The sequence below is a fragment of the Sus scrofa genome, chromosome 4 (genome assembly GCF_000003025.6).
Source record: "Sus scrofa isolate TJ Tabasco breed Duroc chromosome 4, Sscrofa11.1, whole genome shotgun sequence".
Classification (NCBI taxonomy): domain Eukaryota; kingdom Metazoa; phylum Chordata; class Mammalia; order Artiodactyla; family Suidae; genus Sus; species Sus scrofa.
The window spans coordinates 123,016,474-123,028,608 of record NC_010446.5 but is presented as its reverse complement, the minus strand read 5'-3'; the positions used below and the strand labels follow the sequence as shown (position 1 = coordinate 123,028,608).

General features: G+C 44.3%; 1 long non-coding RNA gene across 2 annotated transcripts; it reads right to left on the bottom strand.

Annotated features, from left to right (window-relative positions):
* Window positions 7,941–11,667, bottom strand: LOC110260378. Of its 2 annotated transcripts, XR_002343603.1 has the most exons (4): window positions 11,408–11,667; window positions 10,737–10,815; window positions 9,357–9,478; window positions 7,941–8,084 (listed from the first exon to the last, which is right to left on the bottom strand). It is a non-coding gene; the product is annotated as an uncharacterized LOC110260378 (long non-coding RNA). The 2 variants fall into 2 exon arrangements; XR_002343602.1 differs by having other exon boundaries at window positions 9,357–10,815.

The window sequence follows — 12,135 nt, the reverse complement described above, 5'->3', positions numbered from 1 at the left end:
AAACTTCAGAAGGACCCTTTTCCTCGCACCACACACCTTGGCAATGTTCTTGTTAGTTTCTTCCTTCCCATTCCCATGGGGACCATTGGATCCAGCGAATTAGGTTTCTTCCCCTTACAAGTTAGAGAAATTCAATTCTGCTTAGCTAAAAGCAAAACTAGGAATAAATTGGATCATGTGTCTGGGAAGTTGATGGGGCTGGTTGGCTTTGCACATGCTTAAATCCAGGGGTCACATGAATGCTCAGGATGCCACCTCTCTCACCACCTTCTTGCTTAAGCTTAAGATGGACAGGCAGGACCCCTGCCTCACCACCAGGGTGGACTCTGATGGCACCCATCTAACCATCCCTGGATAATCCTTGTTGGGGGAAGAGGGAAGACTCTGATTGGCCCGGCCTGAGTAACATGCTCAACCTGTAGCCCTTGTATGCAGGAGAGTGGGTGCAATCACAGAGAGAGTTCCCCAAGGAAAAGAGGGACTGCATTACCGAGATGAGCCGAAGTGGTGCTAGATCATCAAGAACAATCGGCTCTCTTCCTGGCAGCCACCCTGGGCCAGGCGGAGTGGCAGGGCCTTTCCCTACATGAGGCAGGATGTCAGGGGAAAGGAGGATGAACTATGGAATCAGATCGCTTTTGTCCAAACCCCACCTCTCTCTTTGACCAGCTACGTTATTTTGGACAAGTTAACCTCTTTAGGTCCAAATTTCTTTCTATGAAACAGTGATGTAAGACACTCAGTGGGGGCGTTCCCATGGTGACTCAGCTGGTTAAGAACCCTGCTAGTATCCACGAGGATGTGGGTTTGATCCCTGGCCTAGGTCAGTGGGTTAAGGATCCGGGGTTGCCATGAGCTCAGATCCTACGTTGCTCTGGCTGTGGTGTAGGCCGGCAGCTGTAGCTACGATTAGACTCCTAACTTGGGAACTTCCGTATGCAGCAGGTGCAGCCCTCCCCCCAAAAAATGAAAACAAAACAAAACAAACAAACAAAAAAAACACTCAGTGCAATAGTGTTCATCCTTAAAAGGGAAGAAAATTCTGGCAAATGCTAAAACATGGGTGAGCCTTGAAGATGCTGTGCCAAGTAAAATAAACCAGACACACTTATATGAAACATCTAGAAGAGTCAAATTCACAGAGACAAAAAGTAGAAGGGCCTGGAACCTGGGAATGGGAGTTATTTTTTAATGTATGTGGAGTTTTGCTTTGAGAAGCCAAGAAAAGCTCTGGAGCTGGAGAGATGGATGGTGGGAATGGTTGCACAACACGGTGAATGTACTGAATGGTACTGAACTGTATACTTAAAAATGGTTAAAACAGGAGTTCTCGTCGTGGCGCACTGGAAATGAATCCGACTAGGAACCATGAGGTTGTGGGTTCGATCCCTGGCCTCGCTCAGTGGGTTAAGGATCCAGCATTACCATGAGCTGTGGCGTAGGTCACAGATGTGGCTCGGATCCCATGTTGCTGTGGCTGTGGCATAGACTGGTGGCTACAGCTCTGATTAGACCCCTAGCCTGGGAACCTCCATATGCCAATAGGTGCTGCCATTAAAAAAAAAAAAAAAAAAAAAAGAAGACAAAAAAAGAAAAGTTTAAAACAGTAAATTTTATGTTATATATGTTATTTTACCACAATAAAATAGTGATGTAGGGATTAAATGAGGACACAGGCATAAATGTGAAATGTTATTTTCATAATAACTTTTAGCGTGATGTATATCCTCTATTTTTATTACTGATTATATGGAGCAATGTGGAGGTTATAGAGTGGTCCGAGCCCACCTAGTTAGAGAGTGTCAGAGCCGGACTCAAACCCCATACTTGATCCCAGGGGCCATTATTCCACGTTTCTTCCCAGCACAGTGCTCTGTAGCTGCTATCGCCCGATTCACATTTTTAAATGCTGCTTTATGTCAGGTTCCTGTTTAACAAAACTTTAAGAGGTTTACTCCTGATTTAAAGCCGAAATGCCTCCTCCCGGCACAATTTTCTCTGCCCTCTGACAACAGTGACTTTTCCAGCCTCATCGCAAGGTCTAGGCCCTGTTTTCCCTGCCCCTGTGTCACCTGTGTCCATAGCACACACTGGTTCTCCTGGTGGAACAGTATTGAAACTCTACCCACCATTCAGTGCTCAGCTCAAAACCCAACTCCTCCAGAAAGCCTCTCCTACCTGAAACAGAGACAGAGTCACTTCTTCCCCTTAACTGCTACCGTGTTTATTATTTGAAAGCAACATACAGTGTACTGCTTCCCTAAGAATTATTATTTCAGCCGTTCATGTCTTATCTCCACAGCAGACTATCAGCTCAATAGAAAGCATGGCTTGTGTTGATTACTACTTTTTTTTTTTTTTTTTGTCTTTTTAGGGCTGCACCTATGGCATATGGAGTTTCCCAGACTAGAGGTTCAATTTGAGCTGTAGCCGCCCGCCACAGCCAAAGCCACAGCAACACGGGATCCGAGCTGCATCTGCGACCTACACCACAGCTCACGGGAACGCCAGATCCTTAACCCACTGAGGGAGGCCAGGGGTCGAACCCGAAACCTCATGGATGCTAGTTGGGTTCGTTAACTGCTGAGCAACGATGGGAACTCCTTTGGTTACTACTTTAAATTCATCTCAATGCTAGTTTGGTGTTTTGTATTAAACAGTGACTTGATAATTTCTAAGCAATGCTGATATAGGAAATATGATTAATGACAGCTAGTTTGCACAGCCATTATTTGGATTGAAGAAAAACATGTCTTATTTTCTTTCTTGTTAGAAAAGATCCTGGAACTCTTCCTTGTCCTTTTAGGTCAGTTCAGGACGTAATGTTTCCTCGTCAGCATGGAATTAAAAAGATTAAGCCTGGTGCAAGCAAACAATTGATCTGCTGGTGGGCCTGTGTGAGAGGTAGATGTCTCTTTCTGATTAAATTCTGAAAAACAGAAGCAGGCAGAACTATTTACAAAGCAACCAGAGATGAGGCAGTGGGTTTTTTGAGCACATTTCAAAAAATTAAAAAGTTCATTTCAGGTGCTGCAAAGAGTGTGTGCTGTGCAGACACTTCATTTTCTACATAGGTACTGGAAAGGTTCATCGTGGTATCTTCAGGTCCATAAACCTTCTAAAAGACGCTGTCCCTTACCTCTAGCCTCTGCTTAATGGCTAGTCTTCTGTGGACCGTGTGAAGGATCTGCAGAAGTTCCCCGGGAACGGATCATGGCCAAGGTGTTGGAAAGAGCAGCCACATTCAGCAGAATGCCCTAATGAGTCGTTTCGAGTGGTCACGGGGTTTGTTCTGATTGACTGGTTCTTTAAATATTTTGAAGTTCACCCCTGGGCAAGGGGAACAGCACTGGAAGGCAGCTATGCTCGCCACCAAACAACCCTGGGAGAGCAGGCAGTTCTATATGGTAGGAGCACAGAACACCAAGGAGAGAATGCCAGAAGACGAGGCAGGCAAGGACCAGAACTTGAAGGACTTCAGGCCAACAGTTTGGGCAGACAAGCCACAGAAAATTGTTAGCAGTACTGTGAGTAGATGTACATTTTCAAAAGATAAGAGACATTGGCTTTATAGTGGATCAGATGAACAATGATGAAGACTTGAACCAAGAGCTTTGGCAGTGCCAGTGGATGGGGGCATAGATGTAAGAGATATATTCTTTGGTTAAAATTGACCGGAGAGGAGTGAGAATCTGAAACGTGAAATGTGAATTTTCTTTTCTTTTTTTTCTTTTCTTTTTTTTTTTTTAGGGCTGCACCCACAGCATATGGAGGTTCCCAAGATAGGGGTCTAATCAGAGCTATAGCTGCCGGCCTACACCACAGCCACAGCAACGCCGGATCAGAGCCACATCTATGACCTACACCACAGCTCATGGGAACGCGGGATCCTTAACCCACTGATTGAGGCCGGGGATTGAACCCGCAACCTCATGTTCCTAGTCGGACTCGTTTCTGCTGCACCACGACAGAACTCTTAAAACATGAATTTTCCAATTGGTGTTACATGCCAAGAACACATTGATGTTTCATGTTTATTTTCACTGTCTTCACTCAAAGTTCAGGGAATAAATTGTGGTTGATCAGACATAGGATACACGAGTTGAACAGTTGAATGTGAGGTTTCTGGCACCTCTTGAAAAATGCGGTCACCCCGTCTGACCACATTTTGGTTCAGTGAGAGGCTAGACTGGAACAACCACTCATTTAAACTTGCATGAGTCCAGGAGTTCCCTGCTGGTACAGTGGGTTAAGGATCCTGCATTGTCACTGCTGTGGTTCAGGCCACTGCTGTGGCATGGGTTTGGTCTCTGGCCTGGGAAATTCTGCATGTCTCTGGCGTACCGCCCTCCCACCCGCCCCCCAAAATTGCATGCGTTCAGGCTACCGTGGCTGAAGGAGATTCGGAGAGTGTGCTGAAAGCTGATGGAAACTATGAAAACAGCAGTCAGATGCCTTCAGATGAGGCCATTTCCCGAGGTCCTAACATCATGCTCTCCTCTTTGCAGTAGTTGAGCCCTGGGTACGAGTGGGATTGCTAGAGACCTACAGAGCAGTCAGGCCGAAAGAGCTATGCTAGGAATGGAGGGCATTGCAAGAGTTTGGGAAGCCCCAAAGGAGAAGCTCTGAGTTAGTTCCCCAGCGTGGAACAGAGAATCACCCTGCGGAAGCCTGGGTTCACAGAGAGGGAACGTGTAAATGGCTAGTGGCTAAAATCCACGATGATGGGAACCCATCACACCCACGTTCGTATCCCATATGACTCCCTTCTTCAGTGTGCTTTCACTCTGCTTGTCCAAGTAAAGGAAAATATAACAAACCAATAAGCCATGTGAAATATTAGGAGATTTTTATGTTTCTTCTGGATTTTAGGTCTTCAATTTTCTAACTCCAGATTTTCTTTGGAATGATAGTTCTTCAAAGATAGCAGCAATTTCTCCTCTCAGTGAGGACCAAGACGAAGGTATCCTTACAGTTTTAAAAACAAACTCTTCTTTGGACCTGCAAAGAAGTATTCAGATATCATAACCTGAAAATAACCTCGGAATTTTCCCACGCTCTAACAAATCCCTAAACTGCCAAATGGCTATGTACCAACATTTCCAGATCCCCCTGGGAACGCATTTGAGAATGCTTAGTACCAAAGAAAATGTTAGGGAAATTATACACACTCGAAATAGGAGTTTACACCAAAAGTGCTCTCCTGTTACAAGGACAGTATCTCAAGTATAACATATTATCATTTCATATACATAATAGATTGTTTATACAATACAAAGATCAGTTGTAATATAGCTTGCTTGCCCACAAGTTCATATTTTTATTTGACTAAGATGTTTCGAGCAACAACCAAACGAAGAAGTTGCACCTCTCTTGATTTATTCACATGTATTCCTATTTGATGACTAGAAAACAAAATTATTTCTATTCTGTCTTTACTGAAAAGATGACAAAAAGATAAAAATACCTTCATTTCTCTCATCCCTCTCTCCCTCTGTTATGCTTGTCTTAGCCGTACCCAGTTCCAGCATGAACCCAACCAAATCGTGCTCAGGAGCAGCTGCGCATGGATGGAAAACATCACCCAAACTGCAGAGAGATGCTAGTGTAAATTCTGGGCTGCCTCCGCCTCTGCAGGACAATCTGATAAGCCAGTTCTTCCACTTTCCAGAACAGTTATTTCAAACCCTCACTCTTTTCAAACATCTGACCCTTCTCCTCCATGCCTTACTCTAAGTGGATGACTCGGGATAACATTTCAGACAGAAAACATAAGCAAATCACAACCAGCACCTTAAAAAGATTTTATAATGGAACAGAAAGTGATTGTAAAAGTTGTCCCTGAAAGTAAGTACACAAGCATACCCAAGAAAATGAGAAAAACAAAACAACAGGGGCAGTATCACTCTCCCACTTATCAAATAAACCATAAAGTTACTATCATTAAATCATGTGGAATTTTTTCTGGAATAGATAATACATCAATGGCACAGACCAGAGACCACAGATAAGAACTGAGATAAGATAAAGAAAGCATTTCAAAAGATTGATAAAGATTAGAATATTTAACAGATGGTATTGGAGAAATTGGCTCTCCGTATGGAAAAAAATTTTCTTCCACTTCTCACCAATTTAAAAAAATTGGATAGATTTCAAAAGCTGTACATGAAATACAAAATAAGATTGTAAAATTTCTAAATAGAAATATGCGAGAAGTTTTATGATTTTCAAAATGAGAACATCCTCACAAAGCAAGACAAAATCAAGGAACAGACAAAAACATTTGACAGATTGACTATAGACTGTTACTGACAGTAGACGCCTGCCTTTCATTATCACGTGGCGTTGTACACACCGAGCTTAGCCTTTAAAGAGGTGCACATGGTGATATTTATCAAAGTGTTCCTATTTACCTATTTCCAAGATTCTCTTCCTTAAAAATATTCACACCTGTACATGGATATTCATTTTAGCACTGCGTGGAATTAGAAGCAATTTCACTGTCCCTCAATACAGGGATGATTTAAAATAAATCACAGTACATTTATATGATAGAAAGCTACAAATCTTTCTGGAGAATGAGGTGGATAATAAGTTACTGACATAAAAATATTTTCAACAGAGAAGGAGAGAAAAATTAAGCTTCAGAACAATAGAGTATGTATGATCACATTTACCAAAACCGGAACAGCTGTCTGTGTGCGTCCGTGTGCATTACTTAGGTAAATGCATGGAAAGTGCTTTCAAAGGACTCACATCAGATTGTTCATTCCCAGTCTTCTGAGCTGGGAAATGGGATTTAGAAGGATAGTAGGTATTGAGGAGGAATGTCAGCTTTTACTGTACTACTTCTGTCTTGTTTGAATTTATTACCTTGAGCATTTGAATTTACTACTTTGAATTTTTAAACACTGAATCAAGTATACTTTTATAATTTAATTAAAAATGAAATAGAAGAAAATAGAGATTATCCATTTATCACGCATAATAAAGGCAAACATTGTTTGCTTAAACTTTTGCTTTCTGAAACATATGTCTCAATAGCATGTGTGTAGAGGACATACTGAGTGATGAAAGATACATTTCCTACTGGGAGATACATTTTAAAAGATGATTTAAGGAATATTGCTTTCACAAGTTCTTTTTATCAGCTTCCAAATTTGCTAGTTATCTCCCATCTCTGAAAATTCTCCCTGAGCTTCTCGCGTGCATCCAGCTACTGTCTTCTCGCTCGGGTTTGTTAACGGGTGGTCTGCATTTGAACATTCCACTTACACACATCCCAGCCACTTCTGTTTTTTTTTTTTTTTAATTATTTTCCCACTGTACAGCAAGGGGGTCAGGTCATCCTTAGATGTATACATTGGAGTTACAGTTTTTTCCCCCACCCTTTCTTCTGTTGCGACATGAGTATCTAGACATAGTTCTCAATGCTATTCAGCAGGATCTCCTTATAAATCTATTCTAGGTTGTGTCTGATAAGCCCAAGCTCCCGATCCCTCCCACTCCCTCCCCCTCCCATCAGGCAACCACAAGTCTCTTCTCCAAGTCCATGATTTTCTTTTCTGAGGAGATGTTCATTTGTGCTGGATATTAGATTCCAGTTATAAGTGATATCATATGGTATTTGTCTTTGTCTTTCTGGCTCATTTCACTCAGTATGAGATTCTCTAGTTCCATCCATGTTGCTGCAAATGGCATGATGTCATCCTTTTTTATGGCTGAGTAGTATTCCATTGTGTATATATACCACATCTTCCGAATCCAATCCTCTGTCGATGGACATTTGGATTGTTTCCATGTCCTGGCTATTGTGAATAGTGCTGCAATGAACATGCGGGTGCATGTGTCTCTTTTAAGTAGAGCTTTGTCCGGATAGATGCCCAAGAGTGGGATTGCAGGGTCATATGGAAGTTCTATGTATAGATTTCTAAGGTATCTCCAAACTGTTCTCCATAGTGGCTGTACCAGTTTACATTCCCACCAGCAGTGCAGGAGGGTTCCCTCAGCCACTTCTCAACACACCCAGTCCGGTTCTGGCCCAGGCTCCTCCGTCAGCTCTTCTGACGTCATCAGTAACCTTCCTGTGGAGAGAGGGGTCATGGCCTCACCTTATTTCATGTCTCAACAGTAGTCTACACTGAAGATGGGCTACTCCCTCCTTCTCACACTCTCTTCTCCTGGCTTCAGTGACAATGCGCTTTCTCCTGCTGTCCCTTCTGCCTCTTTGCTTACTTCCTCTCAGTCTCCCTGGGCGGCTGCTCACTTGTGGGCCACTTGACTCTGAAATGCTAGCATCCTCTGAGGCGGGTCCTGTGCCCTCTTCCCCCTTCACTCTCTACTCCCCCACACCCACCCTCGTGGGGAAGTCACCATCTGTGTCGTTCCCTACTCTGCACACGCAGTGGCTGGCATACAGTGGGTGCTCCATAAATAAATAAATAGCCTGAATGTATAAATGACCAAGGGTCTCCTCACTCCTGATCATATTCAGTAGTTCTTGCTGCCGGGAGTCTTGTCAGTATCTATTTAATTGTTTTAAAATCATTTTGAAAGGAGAAGTGCTCCAGAATTTAGGAGTGTCATTGCCAGCCTTTACCCCCTATTAAACAAACTGGATTTGGTAAATTAGAGAATGGCATAAGAGGTTGTCTATTTCAATTGGTTTGACCCCTGGATTTCAATATTTCAATATTTGTAACACACTTGTTTCTGAAAATGTCCCTCTGGCAAAGCGTTGATGCCACCATTTTTTCTTGCTATGACAGTAGTACCATGAGTGATCCTTCAGAGTAAATGTAACTCCTTGTGCCTTTCCCCTTTGTGCATCTTTGAATCCATCATGCATTGCACAGGGCGTGGCGCAAAGTTTATGCTCTAGGTCTGGTGATTTGACTTGACTGAACTATTTTGATTATGATAGAGTATTTTAGAAAAGTAGACTTTAGTAATAATGCCCAAGTGATAATAATCCTTCCTAGTTTACAAAATATTTTTTACATGGGTTATTTGAGAAATTTCCCTTCCCCTCCAAGAAAAAAAAAAAAAAAAAAACCCACTAGAAACGAGTAAGAAAAGATACTTGTGGTCATAGGTAGTAGTAGAAGCAGGAATTTACCCCACACCTCCTTCCCCTGCTTCCCCAGGGAAACTAAGCTATTTATCCAAGGTCTTGGCTGGGTCTCTTTCAGTTAGGTCATGCTGTCTCTAATTGTAATTTGGTACAACAAGCTAGGTGGGCGTTTGGGGACCGTATTTCTTAATTCTACAGAAATACATAGTTCCTCAAAAAGTAGGAAGGATAATTGACGTCCAAGATCTACCCTCTTCTTCTACAAAGAGATGTTATGTAATACCTGCTGTCAACACTAAAGCCAAGTCATGCCATCCTCTTCTTTGTTTTCACTCCTGACGGATGGGGTTGTATCTTCTGCACCATTTCAAGTCTTCCTGCTCCCATCTCTTACTCCAGCCACTGCTGCAAGAACTCATTTTGGGTAAATGTCAAAGGTACTACCTGACATGGCCTTTCCCCCTCCTGCACCTTCTGCTCTCGCTTCCTCTGGGGGCCGGGGAACAGGGGAGGTGTCCACTTGGCACTCACATGTGTGCAGCCCTGAAGAGATGGGGAGTCTATGCCAGTGGGCCACCCTTGATCAACAGAGATGGGAATCTTTGGATGGATGCCCCCCCTTATTTCTAAGGCTCCTCAGAAGGTTGTGAGATTGAGGTCCAGTGACCCACCGCCCTGACCCACTGAGCCCTGACCAGCCCACACTTGTGCCAGCCTTCTGGCCCCGCCTCCCTCTTCCACTTTGCCTCTTCCCAGCCCGGCTCCCCAGGATCACATTCCCAAGTGCACAGCAGAGGTGTCACGCATGCAAGCCTGTGGGTCAGGCTCCGATTTGGAAAGGCCCCAGACTCAGACTGGGACGAACCCCATCCTTTCAAATGGAGGGGAGATGTCTTCCTGTATGGCAACACTTCCTGGCCTCTGTCTCACACTTTCGGGTGTTCTATTTCAAGATCCCGACACACTCAGGAGAGCAGCATCTCTGTTTCCACTGGCTGGGTGAGGAAACGAGGCTCAAAGAAGTTAAGTGACTTGATTAGGGTCACATCAGCTAGAGAATGGTAAAACCAGGACTCAGCACAGGTCATCCGAGGGGAGATCAGTTCCCGCTTTGCTAGGGCACAGCCACCTGCCAGCAAAATCTTTGCCAGGGCACAGCCACCTGCCAGCAAAATCTTTGCCGAGGGCTTGGATCGCGGTGCCTCCCCCTCTGGAAAGTGTTCTTCCTCGCTTATCGGCTCTCTGCTGTGACACCCACCACTGTTGCAAACACATCCATGCTGTTTCCAGCTGCGGCTACCTCATGGGGAGAGGGTTTTTCTTTTCAAGAAGTTTTGCTATGAAGGAGCCCAAAGGAATAGAGCAGTAGCTGGAGAGGGGAATGGGAGTCAATGAAAGGGTTTCTGAAGGTGAGAAATTCTTGAGCAGATGCCTGTGCTGAATGGAATCATGGGGTAGAGGGAGAGAGAGATGAGTGATGCAGGAGGGAGAGGGAGTCGCTAAGAAGGGATGAATCCCAAACTGGAAGAGAAGGGGTTTTGAAGGGATAAGGCTCAGTTCCTCTGTTACAACTGGGAGGAAAAAGAAGAGACTCTGATGGAAAGTTCAGTCTCTAGGTAAGCTGAGGTCTGCCTCATTAAAAACACAAACCAAACGAAAGGACCTTCTTCTGCTCCCACACTGCACCCTCCACGAAGGCAAGGCCACGTCGCGTTTGTCTGCTGCTGGCTCGTAGTACTGACCTTTTAGAAGAAATGTTTTTGTTGCTAAATAAATAGATATCAATAAATTATACACTTCCCTTCACCACCCAAAACTTCTAAGACTAATACTAAACCATCAAGAAATGGGTAAAGGAATTCCCGTTGTGGCTCAGAGGGTTAAGAATCCGACTAATATCAATGAGCATGTGGGTTCCATCCCTGGTCTCACGCAGTGGGTTAAGGATCTGGTGTTGCCGGGAGCTCTGGTGTAGGTCGCAGATGTGGCTCAGATCTGGCGTTGCTATGGCTGTGGTGTAGGCCAGCGGCGATAGCTCTAATTGGACCCCTAGCCTGGGAACCTCCATATGCCGCTGGTGCAGCCCTAAAAGGACCAAAAAAAAAAAAAAAAAAAAAAAAAGTGTGCAGGCTGCTTGGAGAGCTGCTCATCAGTATCTCTGCAGTGGGGTGGGCAAGAGCCATCTCCGGGGGTTGGTTGAGGTGAAGGTGAATATTTGGGGTAACTGAACCCAGGACTCTGGCTCCATGAAATTGAGCTCCCTGAGGTCAACAGTACTCCCCAAACACCACACCCAGGGTCGCTATCACTTATTAACCTTACAGACAAAGTTACCTCTCTCCTTCCATGGCTTAGGAGGCAGCACTGAGCCGGCGGGGTCCCCCGCCCCTTCTCAGGTCACGCCACCCACCCGTTTGCTGGCTTCTCTTCCTCCTGCTGGTCCTTTAAGTGGAGGTATCACCCAACTTTGCTTTTGACCTTCTTCTCTTTAACACTCTAAACTCCTGTTAATCATTATCTTTATATGATATTGATAGCATGAGAAAGATTAGCAAAAATGCTAGAAGGATTTTTTTTTTTTTGTCTTTTCTAGGGCCACACCTGTGGCATATGGAGTTCCCAGGCTAGGGGTCTATTGGAACTGTAGCCACCGACCCATGCCAGAGCCATAGCACCTCAGGATCCGAGCCGCGTCTGCAAACTACACCACAGCACACGGCAACAACGGATCCTTAACCCTCTGAGCAAGGCCAGGGTTCGAACCCACAACCTCTGCAACCTCATGGTTCCTAGTCGGATTCTCTAACCACTGTGCCACGACGGGAACTCCATAGAAGGACTATTTTTAAAAAGCAAAACACACTTTGCTTTGCCTTTTAATGCGTCTGGATTTTGACTGAGAAGACCAAGGTTTGAGCCCAGCTCTGTCACTTACAGGTTTTGTATCTGTGGGCACAACTCCTAACTTCTCTGGGCTTCTATTTCTGCATTTGTACGTTGGGGATAGTGACGTCTGACCTTTTACATTATCTTAATGCGTGACTTGTTTTATGAAACATAGC